Genomic DNA, 19,851 nt, shown 5'->3' with positions numbered 1-19,851 from the left:
GGGTCAAGTATGGTTGTGCAGAAAATTAAAGTGCCTATGTTTGGCCCTATACCAAATATCACGTGTGCACAACCAGTTAGTCCTAACTTATAATTTTTGAAGTGTAAATATAGTACAACCAAGATCACCTGACGGAACACTAAAATGTGGTCCCTTGTGATCATGAGATATACTTAAAATTGAGCCAAATTCTGCACTATATTTCCTGCACAGTTTCTCCAATTACTCATGTTTAGGCCATTACCATAAGTTGTACTCACCCAACCAATGAGGCCCGCCTTATAATTTGTAAAGCTCATACATAGAGTTACCAGGTGGTTAGTTTCTTTCACCATATGTAGGCCCCACGTGATCATGAATCTGACTCTATAATGACTCAGAACCAACCCTATGCCAATAGTCTGTTTTACATAGAATTTATGTGAGGCCCCTGTATGAAGCCCATGGTGATGTATGTGAGGCCTATGTGATTAGGCCTAAGGTGATGTATGTGAAGCCCATGTGATGAGGCCTAAGGTGATGTATGTGAAGCCCGTGTGATGAGGCCATTGTGATGTATGTGAGGCCCATGTGACAAGGCCCATTGTGATGCCTATGAGGCCCTTGTGTGAGGCCCATTGTGAAGTATGGCCCATTGTATTGTATATATGAGGCCCAATTGTGATATATAAGTTTACCATGATGAGTGTGATAATGTTTATGATGCCCATCTATCTCCTAGTTAGTATAAGGACCATGGAACCCATTATAGGATAGGTTCTAAATGGGCCACACCTTGGGAGCAATGGTGGTTAAATGTCCACATTATAAGCTTCCCTAGGGCTCGTTGTTAGGACCATCACCTTTAGAGAAATGATGGTTAAATGTCCACATTGTAATCCTCCCTAGGGCCCATTGTTAGGCCCATTCTCATCAAATTGGGTCCCCATATTATTACCTATCTAGCCTTAGTAGGTTAACCCAAACCGTTGGGCCCCTACTATTAATTATGCTTCCTCCATGCCTTGTAGACTTTTCCAAGTCATAGAGCCAACCTTGTGGTCATTGGGCCCCATAGGAAGCCCGGTTTGCTATGTGATGGAACGGGTGAGGAAGCTCATTCGTTGTTCTTAGGCCCACTCTTGATATGAGTAGGCCATTTAGGCCCATCCTTGATATGAGGAGAGTGCATCATCACCTCCCTTGCCATAAATGGAAGAATATGTGGTATCAAATTAGGCATATCCACTGTTGATGTTATGGATTAGATCCACTATCCTTATATGTACCCGCCATGTATATAGGTCGATTATTTGTAGCCATACTAGTATACTTTATCTAGTAAGACTCACTGAGTATGTACTAGCATAACATCATAATATAGGCCCATTGTGATGGTATGAGGCTCATTGTGATTATATGAGACCTATTGTGATTATATGAGGCCCATCGTAACCATGAGAGGCCCATTGTGATTATATGAGGCCCATTATGACCATGTGAGGCCCATTGTAACAATGTGAGGCCCATTGTGACTATATGAGGCCCATTGTGATTGTATGAGGCCCATTGTGACTATGAGAGGTCCATTGTGATTATATAAGGCACATTGTGACCATGTGAGGTCCATTGTAATTACCTGAGGCCCATTGTAACCACGTGAGGCCCATTGTGATTGTATAGGCCCATCGTGACCATGTGAGGCCCATTGCGATTATATGAGGCCCATTGTGATTATATGAGGTCCATCGTGATTATATGAGGCCCATTATGATGATGTGAGGCCCATTGCGATGTGTGAGGACCATTATGTTGTGATGATATGAGGCTCATTGCGATGTGTGAGGACTATTATTTTGTGATGGTATGAGGCCTATTATGAATGTATGAGGCCCATTGTACGAGGCTCATTGGGATTGTATGAGGCCCATTATGACTGAATGAGGCCCATTGTGATGTGTGAGGCCCATTGTGATTATGTGAGATCGATCATTGTTATGTTCGATAATCATGCATAGCATCATGTTACATGCTCATATTCATCATCTGCATGTTTGATATGAGATGTGGTTGACCATTACATATGCCATTGGACAGGTTATTTATGGAACTCCCTGATAGGCGAAGTTGCCCCACATGAGCGCACGGTATGTGTAGGATTGATGCATGAATCGACCGTGTGACTTATGCATCTTGCATTGTCTAATTATGATTACTGTACGCCCTTCCGACATCAGTGCTTAAGCCTTCATAGATATAGCGTGGATGGCAGGATTGGACACCAGAAATCTTCTCTTTACATGGAGGGTGATAGATGTCCCTAGGTGAAAGTCCCTAAACCTGACGGTACTGGAAGATGCTCCAATGTCTAGACCGATTGGATGCATAAGTGCATGAGGGCCAAATACCAGGAAGCCATGTCTCCCATTGTGTCGTGGTCGGTTGGAAGGGGGTATAGCCTTACCCGCCCGAGGGTAGGGGCAATGTTAGGCTGAATTTAACCAGCTCGTAAATGGGTCCGCTATCAATGTGCCGGATAGATATTGGCAGACTATTGGCCAGGCAGATAGTGAGGTCTCTTATGCTCACTTAGACTGTGTGCCTAGGGAGGGACAGTGCCATTTGGAGTGTACTAGATGCTGGTGATTGTCCAGAGAGGAACTGTACTGATATGAGGATTCAGATAAGGACTGGCATGACTTGTGATTGCATCTTATATATAACATTGGCCACGTAGGCCTTGCACTGCATAGCCTTGGTATGGCTGATGGCATTGTATTAGACCCCGGTGATGATCCCAAGGATGTGTGGTATTGATATTATGTCACCCTGTCACTATTGCACACGTGGGCAGACGATGATGTAGGTGGGGCCTAAGGGCCTGGGCAAGCTACCAGTGGTTGGCAGGCTACTGTGCAGCAGTTGCATACTCATCATTTGACTCATTCATTCATTCATCCACTATCCACTCAGGCTGGTGGTACGGAACCAAATCATTATGTGTATCTTCGCGATGGCCAGGATTTCGGTTGGGGCGCATGACTAACCTGAGATCAGGAGTTTATCACATTGAGTCTGGCTATCCAAATTTAGGTATGGGACTGGATTGGATAGAAATTCCTTGTGATGAACCCCACAGCTTGCGATACCACGTACTATCATCCTGACTACACACTCTAGCTTTGTCATTCCCTTGCATTGCATGTTGCATTACACCCTCAGTATATGACATTTAGGTTATTATAATTTGACATTACATGGCCTAGATATGTTATTAACCTATTATGTTTTTGCATCGCACAGCTCGAATAAAGCTGATGGTATTTATGGATTTACCAGTATGTTTCTGTATTACTCTGATATTGCATTCTTGCATTGCTACCTTCTGCACACACTTACACCACCCTTTAAGCTTTATATAAGCTTATGCATGATAGATGCGTATAGGTGACGTTAGGATGCAATCAAGCTGAGGCAGGAACATGCGGCAGAGCTTCTAGAGTTTTTTTACCTATCTTATATTTTCCCTTCCGCATTGTACTCAAACCTTTAATTATAGTGGATATGTGGGGATGTTATTTTGTGATTTAGTTATGCTTGTGATTATGCTTCGTATTACAAAAAATTTATATTGAAAATCCTCCTTGAAGGATCCTAGGATCAAAATCTGGCATATGGGTGTCGGGAGACAAGAATGGGGTACTACGGAGGTTGTCGGCGCCGGATTGGTGATCAGAAATTTCATGAGACCAGTTTCTGAGTTTGGGGCATAACAAAGGGGGTGTGACCTAATCCACCCGAGGGTAGGGGGTTGTAAGATAGGTTGAGTTTGGCCAGCTCGCAAATGGGTCCGCTATCAACAAGCCGGTTGGGCATTGGCATACCACTAGCAAGACGGATAGCGAGGTCTCTTCCATTCACTTGGTCATGTGTGTGATGGGGCGGTAGCCAATGTTAGAGTGTATTAGACCACGATGATATTTCCATTGACAAACCGTATTGATACAAGAACTAGTTGATGATCTACATGCTTGTATTGCATCTTTAGCATATGACATTCGGCCACGTAGGCCTAGCATTGCATAGCCTTGGTATGACTAACACATTCATGGACTTGGCAGTTTAACCCTCCATCGTCTTTCGCATAATCTGATATCTGTATTATTGTCATATGCATTGTGCACGCATTCACACACTCTACTAAGCTTCGTAGGAAGCTTATGCATGCTTGTTTATGTTGCAGGTGATGCTAGGTGTTGAGACTCAAATATTACATAATTTCTCCCATTTATATCTTAATTTCATGAACATGAATCAACTTAATGTTCTATTTTACTCATGTTTGTGTTGGAAGGTAAATTTAAGAGCTTATATTGAAAAGGGTACTAAAAGCATAAATTTGATGCTCAAGAATCACCAAGGCAAGTGATGGATTTTAAGAGACCAAGATTGAAAAATTCACATGCCAAAGATCTAAGAAAACCAAGTGATAAATGAAGAGAATCAAAGATTTGAAGTGAAGAAAATGAAACCTGAAATCATCCTGAAAAAGTGTAATCTAAAACTCTAAAGTCTATTTTGAAAAACTACGTAGAGTGAAATCTATTATAGCAAATTGCGTAAATTTGAGGCGGTTTCTAGAGTTTTCCAACTTGGTACGAAAGTCGGAGTTTTTCACTTATAAATAGGGCTTCCCAGGGCATTCATAGGCATCATTCAAAGCATTCAAGAGTAAGATTTAGGGTTTTTAGAGAGTTTTCAATTTTATTAAAGTTTTATAATAAAAAAATTCTTTTAGATTTTTTTTATTTGCATTTATTTCTTTCTTGCTGTTTTTCTATTTTGTAATTTAATTATATTTTTCTAAGTTCCCTCTTGCCCAAGCTAGAAGTGAAGCACATTAGTTTAATGTTTTCATAGTTATGATGATTGATTATTTAAATGATGGGAAGAATGGTGAATGCATGTTATCAGTTGTTTTAGTTTAGTTTTTTATCCTCATATGAGATCCATATGTTTCTATCATATGTGATCCACATTGATGGATAGGCTTACCTTGAATCAATTAGATTTCCTAGATAAGAGAGGTTCTCAACCTGTTAGATTTCTTTGATATTCATTATCTTATAGATATGAATTCTTAAAATCACTGGTGCTTGAGAATATATATCAATGGTGCAAATCCATGATTTTCTAATCTTTTATACATTTATTTAAAATTTTAAATTATTTTATTTCCTGATTAGGCTAACCATAGTGCTCGGATCCTAGTTGTGTTATCCAAGTCATCATGATTTTGAAACATTAACCTATGTGTGGAACTTTGAAGCCTGAGTGTTATTTTAATTCAATAAAATTATATCCATTCAAAACTCTTAAAATCAAATTATAAGTTTAGTTTTTATTACTTAGTTTATTTTGCATCTGATTTTCTCCTTCTCGCAATTCATCTCCCTGTAGGATCAACCCTGTATTCATGGGATATTACTTAAGAATCTCTGCACTTGGAGGCAAGCAATCAAGTTTTTGGCATTGTTGCTGGGGAGAGATTGAGATAGATTAGATCCGTGCAAGATAGTTAAGGTAAGTTCTTTTCTAAGGTAAGTTCTCTTCTAAACCCTCTAAAGTTTCTGTAAATTTTCTGTTTTTCTTTGAAAGTAAATTCAGTTGGGTCTTTCTAGCACTAACTATGACATAAGGTAGCACTAACTATGACATAAGGTTGTTCTGCTTGGAATTTTATCAGCCAAGTGTTATGGTTGTCCTACAGTTGTTGTTTGATCATAAAGATCATCCGCTAAATCTATTTCCAGATTAACATAGTTTAATTTCTACATTAGTTTTACTTTGTTGATTTAATTTTTATTTTTACTTTGTGGATTGAATCCTCCTGGTCATCTCTGCCGCCTGGGTTGTTGATTTATTTTACTTTGTGGATTAAACCCTTATGGTCGGCTCTGCCGCCTAGGTTATTGGTTTATTTTGCTTTGTGGATTGAATCCTCATGGTTAGCCCTGCCACCTGAGTTGTTGGTTAAATTTTTATTTTTATTTTAAGTATTATACTTGATATTTGATTAGTGGCATTTGTTGTGTAGCGTGGATGGTTTATGTCCCATTTGAGTAGGGATCAAAACAATCGACTCTCCTCCGAAAGCGGACTAGTTTCAGGCCTTGATCATTCACTTAGAAGAGGCACTCAATATCACTTGGATTCCATGGCAGACCCAGTTGATAATCCAAATCCAAATCTATCAAATCCAACTATAAATCAAAACAGAGAAAATCAACGTAATCCTCCTCTCAAGGGTGAGAATGAAGTTCATAAGAATGTGTTAAACCAACCACGGACTTTACGTGAACGTCTACACCCTAAGAGATTAACTTTACCATCTTGCATAGTATTCCCTGCTCACACAGGGAACATTGATTTTAAACCAGGTGTGATTTAATTGATTCTTAAATTTCATGTCTTGGATTCTAAAAGCCCCTACTTGTACCTTAAGGACTTTGAGGAAGTAATTGCAACATTACAAGTAAACGATGGAAATAGGGATGTACTTAAGCTTATGTTATTCTCATTTTCTCTAAAGGATCAAGCCAAAGCATGGCTCAACTCTTTAAGACCTAATACCATCACTACATGGCAAGCCTTAAGTAGAGAGTTTTTGAAAAAATTCTTTCCCAAGCACAAAACAAATACACTTAAAAAGGAAATCATGTCGTTCTCCCAAAAGGGGAATAAACTGTTTTCCAAGCCTGGGAGTGCTTCAAAGACTTTCTACTTACTTGTCCACATCATGGTTATGAACCACAGCATGTGATTGATGCATTCCAAAAGGGGCTCACCATGGATACCCGTCAATTCATAGAGATGATGTGTGGTGGAACCTTTCTTGACAAAGATCATAATGAAGCTTGGGATTTCCTAGACATGTTAGCAGAGAATACGTAGACACAGGATGTCTCTACTAAACTAAACCAAACTAGACCCATTCCTAAAGAAAAAGAGGGGATGTATGTTCTAAGAGAGGAAAACGACCTTAATGCAAAATTCACTACATTGGCTAGAAAGGTCGAAGCCTTGGAAATTAGAAAGGTTGATATGGTTAAATAAAACACTTCCTTAGGTAATTTTTGTATCATTTGTGGTGGTGCGGACCATGACACAAAGGATTGTCCAATAATCCTATTTATACAACATATCACGCATGAGCATGAGCAAGCAAATACTATAAATAACTACCAAAGGTCAGTTATGCAACTAATGGGAGACAAGTACAATCCAAATTGGAGTAACCATCTTAATCTTAATTAGAGCAATGGACCACAAATTAATGCGCCCAATGCACCTCAAGGCCCTCCACAAAACATCTTCTTTGGAGCACCTAACAATGCACCATATTTACTATCAAAGCGATCATCTATGAAGGATGTATTGATCGCATTCATGAACTCTTAAGCTGAAATGAATCAGTATCTAATCTAATCAAATCAGGAATTAAAGACGGTCGTGGCTAGGATTGAGACTCAACTAATTGCTAGGAAAAAAGGCACCATTCCTTATCAACTTATGCTAAACCCTAGAAATACACATTTTATTGGAGACTCAAATCCAAGTAAGCTACATCATGAATAAGCTAAGGCCATTATTACCTTAAAAAGTGGAAAATAGGTCGATAACAAGATAATGCAACCGGTAGAAATACCAGAGGATGAGCCACCATCTCAAGAGAATAATGAACCGGCTATTGGTTCAAGAGCCACAACAATAAAAGGACAAAGAAACTAAGTCATATAAACCTCCAGTTCCACTCTCATCTAGGCTTTGGAACCCAACTGTCCCCATGAAATATCAAGAGGTGTTGGATATGCTCCAAAAGGTTACTGTCAATATTCCTCTGCTTTATGCCATTAGACAAATTTCATCATATGCTAAATATCTCAAGGACTTATGTACTGTAAAGAGAAAATTAAATATGCATAAAAAGGCCTTCCTTACTTAGAAAGTGAGCACTATCATTCAATAGAGGGTCGTACAAAATATAAAGCCCCGGGAAGTCCCACTAATCCTTGTATTATTGGAAATTTTCAAATTGAGCATGCTTTGCTAGATTTGGGTGCAAGGTTAACTTATTACCTTATTCGGTTTACCAACAAATGGGGTTAGGCGAGCTTAAACCAACCATGATTACACTCCAACTCGTTGACTGCTCTATTAAGGTACCAAGGAGAATTTTAGAGAACGTGTTAGTCTATGTGAAGAAATTCTACTTCCTATGGATTTTATTATACTAGACATTGAACCATGTGTAAATGTTAGTGCTCAAGTTCCAATCATTTTAGGCCGCCAATTCCTAGCAACTTCAGATGTAATCATAAATTACAGGAATAGAATGATGAACTTGTCTTTTGGTAATATGACTCTAGAGCTAAATATTTTCAATCCATGTAAATAGCCCATTGACAATAATGAGATCCATGAGCCAAATTTCATGGACTAGTTGATAGAAGAAGAGGAATTGGAACCTAGTCTGACTAAAGAATTACTTCAAGTCTTTGGGGACTGGAAAAATTCTGATTTAGAAAAAGTGCTTGCTAAAATTTGTGATAATAATGAGAGCACTACCATTCAGGACATTGGTATGTACCAATGGAGATTGCACACTCAAATCCTATCTATCGAGGACTCGCGACCTCTACCATTACCAATCAATATTTAAAAGCTTGATCTAAAACGACTACCAAATAAGCTTAAGTATGTATACTAGGGTGAAAATAAAACTTATCCTATGGTGATCTCTTCATTTTTAGATAAGGATCAAGAGATTAAATTGTTGAATATTCTAATGGACCACAAAGGAGCCTTGGGCTAGACCATTTCTAAAATTAAGGGTATAAGTCATTCTATATGCACCCATCGGATCCACCTCGATGAGGACGCCAAACGAATTAGACAACATCAAAGGCGTCTCAATACAAACATAATGGAAGTTATAAAAAATGAGGTGATCAAATCGTTGGATGTGGGAATCATCTACCTAATATCCGATAGTGTTTGGGTAAGTCCAACTCAAGTAGTCCTAAAGAGATCTGAAATAACTATCGTGTAGAATTCTAATAATGAACTCATACCAATACGTGTCACCATAAGTTGGCGTGTTTACATTAACTATAGAAAATTGAACCAGGTCACAAAGAAGGACCATTTTTCTCTACCATTCATTGATTAAGTTTTAGAGAGGGTAGCAGGTCACTCCTTCTATAGTTTTCTTGATGGATATTCCGGATATAACCAAATAGAGATAGCTCTGGAAGACCAAGAGAACTTCGTTCAGTTGTCCATTTGGTACGTTTGCTTTCAAATGGATGCCATTTGGATTGTGTAATGCCCCCAACAACTTTCCAATGATGCATGTTAAGTATTTTTTCAAATATGGTTAGGAAGTTTCTTGAGGTTTTCATGGACGACTTCTCTGTATTTGGGAGTAGTTTTGAGGAATGCCTCAACAATTTATTTCTTTTCTTGTCTAGGTATGAAGAGAAGCACATTGTCTTAAATTGGTAGAAATGTCATTTCATGGTTCAAAAAGGAATTGTTTGGGGCCATGTTATCTCCAAAAATGGAATCAAGGTAGATCGCTCAAAAGTGGACATTATAGTTCATCTTCTTATACTCCAAACTGTTAGAGATATTAGATCATTTTTAGGGCATGCTAGTTTTTACAGAAGATTCATCAAGGACTTTAGTGTCATTACTAGACCCTTGACTAATCTTATTCAAAAGGATGTTCCGTTTAAGTGGATAAATGAGTGTGTAAGTATTCTTAACAAAATTAAATCATCCCTTACCACTACACCTATCATGAGTCCAGCAGATTGGACACTTCTTTTTGAACTTATGTGCAATGCAAGTGATTATGCCATAGGGTCTGCTTTGGGCCAAAGGAAAGATAAATGGTTATACGTTATTCACTATGCGAGTAGAACTCTAAACTCGGCTCAAGTGAACTACTCAACAACTGAAAAGGAGTTACTTGCAGTAGTTTTTGCTTTGGATAAGTTTAGGTCATACTTGCTGGGATCTAAAGTGGTTATTTTCATGAACCACTCGGTTCTAAAATATTTACTATCTAAGAAGGATGCAAAGTCGAGACTTTTGAGATGGATCCTCCAACTCCAAGAATTTGACTTAGAGATAAAATATAAGAAAGGAGTAGAAAACATAGTAGCCGATCACCTTTCCAAATTGGTGTTAGATAATTCCACCGAGGAGATGCATATCCAAGACACTTTTCCTGATGAACAACTATTTGCGATCTTCAAATTGCCTTGTTATGCGAATATAGTGAACTATCTTGGGATGGGAAAAATGTCATATCATTGGAAGTCACAAGATAGAAAGCATTTTGAAATCGAGGTTAGGAACTTCTTCTGGGATGACCCATATTTATATAAATATAGGACTGATCAGATTTTTAGATGTTGTGTCCCAGATGATGAAGTTTAGAGTATTATTTCCTTTTGCCACATGGAAGCATGTGGTGGCCATTTTTTTGCTTAAAACCACTACAAATGCAGTGTGGTTTTTACTAGCCCACCATGTTTAAAGACACTCATACTTTTTGTATTGCTTATGATAGATATCAAAGGTTGGGAAGAGTGTCTCGGCACAACATGATACCTTTATACCCAATTTTACCTATAGAGATTTTTTATTGTTAGGTTATTGATTTTATTAGCCCATTTCCATCTTCTTTTAGATTTCTTTATATATTGATTAGTGTGGACTATGTTTCAAAGTGGATTGTGGTAATTTTAAGTAGGACCAATGACGACAAAGTGGTCATACGATTCCTCAAGGAAAATATTTTTTCTAGATTTGGAACTCCAAAGGCCATCATTAGTGATGGTGGGTCTCACTTGTGTAATAAGACATTTAAGGCTTTGATGAAGAAATATGACATCAAGCATAAAGTGAACACCCCATACCACTCACAAAGGAGTGGGTAAGCTGAAATTTTTAATCGAAAAATCAAACACATTTTGGAAAAAACTATAAGGCTAGATAGGAAGGATTGGTCCCTCAGACTATCTGATGTTTTATGGGCTTGTAGAACTGCTTATAAGACCCCAATTGGAATGTCCCATACAGATTGGTGTATGCGAAGGCTTGCCACTTGCCTGTAGAATTGGAACATAGAGTATACTGGATAATAAAAAATAAATAAACTTTGATATGAACCAAGCAAGTGGATAAATGAAATTAGAGTTGAATGAATTAGAAGAGCTGAGGAGAGACTCCTATGAAAATTTTAAAATTTACAAAGAAAGGAGCAAGTTTTCCATGACAAAAACATTTTGAACCTCAGTAAAAGGTCCAATTGTACAATTCCCGTCTCTAGTTCTTTTCGAAAAAATTAAGATCAAGATGGACATGCCCCTTCATTGTGAAGAATGTATATACTCATGGGGCTATTGAAATTGAGAATCCACGTAATGACAATGTGTACAAGGTTAATGGTTAGAGATTAAAGCCTTATGTGGAAAACTTTCATTTGGGAGAGGAATTTGTCCCTCTTCATAAGTCAGAATATTTAGATTGATGCTCCTAGTTTGATAGAGCATATATGTGGAATTTGCATCATATTTAAATTTTTTAGTGTCACCTAGTAGGTGATTTCTTCATGGTAGGTACTATCGACTTTTTTTTATTGTTCTCTACATTACATTGGGGACAATGTAGATTTTAAGTTGGGTGGGGGGGTTGGTGGATAGTAATCCATGTAAGTTTTTTTTTTATAGGTTTCAGTTTAATTTTTATTTTTTTAAAGGTTTTAGTTTATTTTTTAGATTTAAGATTTCTGCGAAATTTTTTTCAACATTTTCAAAATAATATGTTTATATAGAAGAATGTGAATATGGTATTATGCGAATCCCAAAGGCAAAGTTAATATTTAGTCTAGGTTGATAGTAATCAGAATTCTGATAACTGAAATTATACACTTGAGTTCGATTATCTAATCATTAGTTTAAAGTGAGTTGTAATTTGATGTACAGAATTCACAATACACCCTAGTTAAGTGAGGAATATGATATGTGAACTAGCATAACAAATTTTGATTCAAACAAGGTTGAATGAACTAGTACCATTAATATATGCTTAAAAAAATAATATTGAAGAAAAAAAAAGTGATGAAATTTTTTTTTTATTATAGAGCATGAATGCAATGACCATAACAATCGTGTCAGTAATCCGAAGCAAGGAAACCTAAGTATCCATTATTGTTACCATTACAAGTACGATATCTTAGGTTATGAAGAAAACCCAGTGGGAATCTTCATCGAAGGGTAGTCTATAATAATGAAGATATGATGATAAAAGAATAAATGACATGAAGAAAATGAGGTAACTAGAGATTTCATATTCTTGGAATGATTGAAAGGAGTTATGATAGGGAACATGCATATTTCTCAAAGTTAGACTAGTATCACCGAGCACCTAAGTATATTAGATCATAACTATTTTAAATTTTGATTATATCTCTGAACTCAATAATGTAATGGATTAGAAAATTGAGATTCTAACTAACTTTAAACTTAGGGTAAGTATTGTTTTGTTTTGGAATTCATATGATGAATGGAGGCATAATTGTATAAATTTCTGAGTGTTGAACTATTTTTCATATTTTCAATGTTTATGGGTAACATTTCTGGAAACCCTCACGAGACTATAACTCATCCACTAGGGGTAACCCAGGGGTTTAAAGGCTTGTTGCATATGCTAAATGCAATCGAGATTACCTGCGAAAGTAGTGTAGTTAGAATTTTTATTTTTATTTTTATATTGTTTCTAAAATTAGTTTTTATTCTTATTTTTATTTTTCTTCACTTATTTTGCTCAGGACTAGTTGAATGCTGATTAGGGGGTATGTCGAGACTCAAATATTGCATAATTTTTCCCATTTATGTCTTGATTTTATGAACATGAATCAACTTAATATTCTATTTTACTCATGTTTGTGTTGCAAGGTGAATTTAAGAGCTTGGATTGAAAAGGGTGCTAAAAGCATGGATTTGAGGCTCAAGAATCACTAAGGCAAGGGATGGATCTTAGGAGACCAAGATTAAAGAATTCACATGCCAAAGATTCAAGAAAACCAAGTGAGGAATGAAGAGAATCAAAGATTTGAAGTGAAGAAAATGAATCTTGAAATCATCCAGAAAAAACGTATTCTAAAACTCTGAAGTGTATTTTAGGAAACTATGTAGAGTGAAGTTTATTTTAACAAACTGAGTAAATTTGAGGTGATTTTTAGAGTTTTCCAACTTGGTGCGAAAGTTGGAGTTCCCCACTTATAAATAGGGCTTCCTAGGGCATTCCTAGGCATCATTCAAAGCATTCAAAAACAAGTTTAGGGTTATTAAAGAGTTTTCAATTTTATTAAAGTTTTATAAATTATTTTTTTCTTTTAGATATTTTCTATTTGCATTTATTTCTTTCTTGTTGTTTTTTTATTTTGTAATTTAATTATGTTTTTCTAAATTACCTCTAGCCTAAGCTAAAAGGGAAGCACATTAATTTAATGTTTTCATAGTTATGATGATTGATTGTTTTAATGATAAGAAGAATGATGAATGCATATTATTAGTTGTTTAGATTTAGTTTTTTATCCTTATGTGAGATCCATATATTTCTATCATATGAGATCTACATTGATGGATAGGCTTACCTTGAATCAATTAGATTTTCTAACTAGGAAATGTTCTCAATTTGTTACATTTCTTTGATATTCATTATGTTATAGATATGAATTCTTCAAATCACTGGTGCTTGAGAATATATATCAATGGTGCAAATCCATGATTTTCTAATCTTTTATATTATTTATTTAAAATGTTTAAATTGTTTTATTTTTTGATTAGGCTGACCATAGTGCTCGGATCCTAGTTGTGTTATCCAGGTCATCATGATTTTGGAACATTAACCTATGTGTGGAACTTTGAAGCTTGAGTGTTGTTTTAATTTAGTTGAATTACATCCATTCAAAACTCTCAAAATCAAATCATTAGTTTAGTTTTTATTACTTAGTTTGTTTTGCATTTGATTTTCTTATTCTCGCAATTCATCTTCCCGTGGGATCGACCCTGTATTCACAGGATTACTTACGAACCTTTACACTTGGAGGCAATCACTAGGGCGTATCAACGACATTGAGCCCAGAGCATGAGTCCGTTCTTTTTTAGTTTTGATTACATCTTGTATTTCCCTTTCCAACATTGTTCTAAAAAATTGTATTAGTGGATACGTGGTGATGATGTTTTTGTGATTTGGGTACACTTGTGGTTATGCTCCTTAAAAATAAAAAAATAAAAAAAAAATCACACTAAAAATCCTCCTTATAGGATCCAAGGATCAGAACCTGACATTTGGGAGTTGGGAGCCGAGAATAAGGTACTACGGAGGTTGTCGGCACTAGATTCGACAGCTGAAAATTTTATGAGCCTAGTTCCTGAGTTTAGGGCGTGACACTTATACTTATTTGATTATTCTACCATCATTTTATGTTCTTACTCAACAAACAAGTGTCCATAAATCATGATTACGATTGTCCAAAGAACCTGACTTTTGAAGGCTAACTTAGTAAGAGTGTTGCATAAACTGGTCTGTTTGATACGAGTTAATATATGCAACATGTACCATATCTATGTATATGCCTATCAACCATCAAAAGCAGCTGAGTATCAAATAACTTCTCTTTCTCATCATTCTTTCTCATGACTCTCTCTCTCTCTCTCTCTCTCTCTCTCTCTCTCTCTCTCTCCCCCTGGCTAGTTAGTTGAGCAGCTAGAATCAATGCAGTATGTGTCTGATCTAAGGTTTTGGTCCTACCCTACCTGTCTTACATTATAAAACCTTAGTTTAAAAAAAAAAATTTAAAAAAAAAATCTCTCTCTAGCTGAGTTTTCTCTCCCTTTCCCCAAGTGTTGCACATGCCATTGCCCTAGTGCAAGAGAACTTTGATACTCTGGTAGAATGTGATGGGTGATACACAGGTAATTACAAATACTTAGAAATTGCAAATGTGGCATACAACTAACTCAAATTTATCTAAATTACGGGTCCTAGTTAAAATGCATCATGGATAAAAATTACACTTATTTGATTATGTGAGTATAAGGTTGGTGTAGAGTAATTGGAAAGTTAAAAATGAAATATATGCAAAGGGTCCTATTTCAACAAACAAGAGTCAGAATTGCTCAACCAACCTCATTTTGGGACTATGACTTGGCAATTTTGTCTATTTAATTTAAGTATGCCACTGAGAGCCTGCACATCAAGTGTCATACCATGTCGGAGTGTCAATTAGCTCCATTACATTTATGACTTAGCTGGTGCGACAATAGCCTTCTTCCTATCCAATGAGGCCGGGTTGACGGCTTAAAACTCAGTCGAATACGTCATTAACTGAAGTTGGTGGATCAATGAGAGTACGCCTAGCCAGGAGTGTGGTTAGTGCCACCTCCCCTGCCTGAATGCCTTTGCAGGATGCTTATTCGCCCACTCCTTTATAGAGCGATGACTAACTGCTGGGGATTCATTCTGTAGAGACTTCCATGGTAGCGCTTGGCTTGATTCCTACCACGAACGGGGATACATTTCATCCATATCGCTGGCCTCATAGCAAAGTGCTTAGAAAAGTCCTCATCTGTTCTTCCAAAGGAACAATAGTTTTCTAATTTGACCACCCACAATCCAATTCAACTAGGTTCAGCCAAACCATTTCGATCCAAAAGCAGCTTAAATAATATAGCATTTTCCCTTTTGGCCCGTGATGCTCAAATACTGCACGCCCATGTTGGTGGCAGAACTGTAATTTCAAACTTTTTAAGGCGTGTTTGAATGCTCTATTTAACTAATATGCAATTCATCAGAATCCGGCGAGTGGGCTGGCAGGCGGAGGTGGGCACTGTTTGGCATTTCAATTCACGACGACAATCAAAACCTTAAAACCACGTTTGTTCTGTGCTTTTCAAGTTGGACTCAAAGAGATGGTAATCGCAATTTCGGTGGTGCTAGTTCCTCTGGCGTGGGGCTAGCCTGCTCCACTTTGGTCCCTTGCTCTTTGTTGAATTGGATGGTTGCAATTGAGTTGGATTGAATGTTCAGCCTTAAGAAAACATTGTCTCCTCATAATTCACCAGAAATCTCCTCAAGAACAGAACCCACCCTAAAAATGATGGAATCTGCTGATATCCCTCACCACAATTTCACGTTCGAACAATTTTGATACGAGCTTGGTAAATCGATGGCAATCACTGCACACACAGAGATTCTTGGTGATACGAATGGGAGTTCCTTTAATGGTGGCAATCAAACCAAATGTGATAGCAAGTCTCTCACTATGCCCATACAACATCTTTCGCTTTTCCTCCTCCTACGTCATGCAAAACATGCTTAGTCTCAGCAACATAGCCACCTTCCTTTTCTAATATATCTGTTATCCGACTCAATTCTGAATAAATTGCCACCGTCCATGAGTGAGATCTGTCCCGTGCAATGAATGAGTGCACCTTATTTCCCACCTCAATCCAACTACATGCAGGACTCTTCTTCAATCCCTTTGACTTCATTCTCATCCTCAACTCTTCGACATCTTTCCATCTGTGTGCGGCAGCAAAAATATTTGATACAAGCACATAATTTCCAGGATTTTCAGGTTCTAATTCGAGAAGCTTATGTGCTGCACCTTGTCCTAGTTCATTATTGGAGTGCACCCGACAAGCCCCAAGGAGGGCACACCATACTGCAGCTATTGGTTCAATCGTCATCCCCTTTACAAACTCATATGCTTCATCTAAACGATCAGGACGACCAAGAAGATCGACCACACAAGCATAGTGCTCTGGCCATGGCTCTTCTCATGACCTCTAAATATCTTTTCCCTTCATCGATCAATCCTAAATGACTGCAAGCATAGAGAAGAGCCAAGAAGGTAACATGATCAGGTATCAAATTGGTTTTCTGCATTCGTCTATACAAATCGATGGCTTCCTTGCCACAACCATGCATCCCAAAGCCACTGATCATACTAGTCCATAAAACCAAATCATTACATCTAATCGTATCAAAAAATTTATAAGAATCATCTACAGTTCCACACCTTGCATACATATCCACAAGAGAACTGCCCATAGATCCATCCTGAAAAATCCCTTTCTAACAAGGAATCCATGAATTTCTCTTCCTTTCCTCAGAACAAATAATCTGGCAGCAGCTGAGAGTACACTCACTAGGGCCACCATATCAGGTTCAACACTGACCTCTATCATATCACGGAACAAATCAAGGGCCTCATCTCTAGAACAAGATCAAACAACCCATTCCTAATAATATAACTGTGAATTTGCTTTGTGTAAGAAATGCACTTCAAACCGCTACAAGCAAGTAGTATGCTACCAATCATCATGGGGTCCACTTTCATCCCCTCCATCTCCACTTCTCTAAACAAATCCAACACCTCCAAATAACAATGATTCTGTGCATAACCAGCTATAATTGTAGTCCAAGATATGAAATCTTTGCTGGGCATTTTACGAAAAACACAATTCGCATAGTTTACATAGCAACATTTAGCATACATGTCCACGAGTGTGTTTCCGACCTGCAAATCCGAATCAAACCCACATTTTATTGCATAAGTGTGTAACTCCATTCCCTTCAACAGGTTCCCTAACCGACCCAATGCGGAAGCAATGCTTATGACTGAGACCCGATCAGGTTTTTGATACACTCCCTGCATTTCATAGAAAAATCCAAGAGCTTCATCACAAAATCCATTTTGAACGTAACCTGAAAGCATCGAATTCCATGAAATGCTGTCTTTCTCATCCAGTGCATGAAACACGCGAGAAGCATCATGCATTCGACCACAACTTCCATACATAACAATCAACGCATTGGATTCAAAAACACTAAGTTCACGTCCAGATTTCAAAAGGGTGGCATGGATCTCCATACCAGATTTTTAAAATGCCAGTTCCGTGCAAACATGAAGAACACCCACAGCGGTATATGAGTTCATGGCAATCCCAACACCCTGCATTTCTCTAAACAGCCTCAAGGCATCCAAAAACTGCCCATTCTATGAGTGCGCAGATATGATAGAATTCCATGACACGACGTCCCACCTCTCAGGGATCATGTCAAATAGCATCCTTGCCTGATCAAAGTCATCGCACTTTGCATACATGATCACCAGAGAGTTGACCACCAAAACAAATGAAACAAACCCGCATTTTATTGCTAGGCCGTGAATCTCAGTCCCACAACCAAGATCTTTCGCCCCGCCACAGGCTTTCAGTACTGAAGTCAAAGTGCAAGCATCGAAGGGAATTCCCGACTCCCGCATCACATGATACAATTCAATCGCTTCAGAAGCTCCCCCATATGAAGCATATGCACCAATTAGTGCATTCCATGCAAACACAGTTCTGTGGGGCATTTCATCAAACAGTTGGTGGCCATGAGAGAGGGACCCACATTTGCCATACATGAAGACGAGCTTCATGCACAAGAAGACGCGATCGAGGGTGGGATTGGATTTGAGGATATGGGCATGGATTTGCTGAACCTGGGCTAATGCCTTTTGTGCAGCACAAAGCTCAAGGACAGAGGAGTAAGCTTCTTCCTCTACTTTAAAAGGGAGTTGAAGAGGATTTTGATGAAGGGTTGTGTTGAAGGAGAGGAAGGCTTGCTTGAGGGTTGAATGCTTGCATGTTTGTTGGAGAGAGGGAATTTGGTTTGTGGGATTTGGAGGGAATTTGGTGATTTGAAGAGGTGGGGTTTGGATGGTGGGGTTGATTATGGTTGATGGTGAGAGTGAACGGATGTGATGATGGTAGCGATGGGCTGCTTGGGCCATCATCGTTGCCTTACGACGTGAAAGATGAAAAGGGTGAGCACCGAGAGAATCTCTGCACTTAAAGAGAGTGAACGCATAAGAGTGGATGAAATCGGATTCAGAACTGAGTAACTCAGTACGCTTTTATCATACTGAGTAAACTCAGTCGGGCTCACTATGAATATATGTAGTTTATCCACGCCGTCCATCTGTTTTTAAAGCTCATTTTAGGGGTTGATTCCTAAATTGAATTATATCCAAATCTCAAGTGGACCACACCACATAAAACAATGGGAATAATGATTTTCGCTATTGAAACCTTCTTAGGGCTCACAATGATGTACCTCTTCGTAGAATCACAGAGAAATGGATGAAGTGAAAGCACAAATATCAACTTGATCCAAAACTTCTGTCCCTAAGAATTTTTCAATGGTAGATGTTCAATTCACACTGTTTCCTGTTGTGTGCTTTGTATATGGTTTATTTTTTTGGATCAAGATCTAAAATTATCTGATGAAATGGATGGACGGAGTTGATAGAATGCATAAACCACAGTGGGCCCACAGAGTTTACTCAGTATGGTAAGTGCCTAGTTAGCCGGTCCGATCCCATGGAATTAGGAGGGATGGGATTGTGATATCCCACCCGTCCATCCCATGGGTTTGTTTGGGTAGGTCTATAACCTGCGGAAGTCGGTTGTCCCATGGGATTCACCTCACCATTTCAGTCTATGGGCGAGGGATGTAAGATATCCCAATGGGATTTGCTGCCATCCCACTGCGTCTTTGAGCCGATCCCATTGAAATTTCTTCCATCCCATCGTACGGAACGACGGGATGGAGGCGAGCAGGCCATCATGAAGAAAGAGGAAGATGGTGGTGTGAAGGTTTTTCCAACCAGGTATGTATACAAATATCGGGCTATGGTGCTCGTCTTCCTCACTGTAATTTGGCGGTGGTGAAGATCGG

The 19,851-nt window shown here is 38.1% G+C and overlaps 1 non-coding gene and 1 pseudogene across 1 annotated transcript; both read right to left on the bottom strand.

The window, feature by feature from the left end:
* Window positions 1-6,679: 6,679 nt before the first annotated feature.
* LOC131250424 (small nucleolar RNA R71) lies at window positions 6,680-6,785 on the bottom strand. Its single transcript, XR_009173350.1, has one exon. It is a non-coding gene; the product is annotated as a small nucleolar RNA R71 (small nucleolar RNA).
* A 9,392-nt stretch (window positions 6,786-16,177) lies between these two features.
* On the bottom strand, window positions 16,178-18,913 carry LOC131250076 (pentatricopeptide repeat-containing protein At3g63370, chloroplastic-like; annotated as a pseudogene).
* Between the last annotated feature and the right edge of the window lie 938 nt (window positions 18,914-19,851).

This window comes from Magnolia sinica, chromosome 6 (genome assembly GCF_029962835.1).
Source record: "Magnolia sinica isolate HGM2019 chromosome 6, MsV1, whole genome shotgun sequence".
NCBI lineage: Eukaryota > Viridiplantae > Streptophyta > Magnoliopsida > Magnoliales > Magnoliaceae > Magnolia > Magnolia sinica.
Note: the sequence above shows the minus strand (reverse complement) of the source record. Positions and strands in the feature narration are given on the sequence as shown.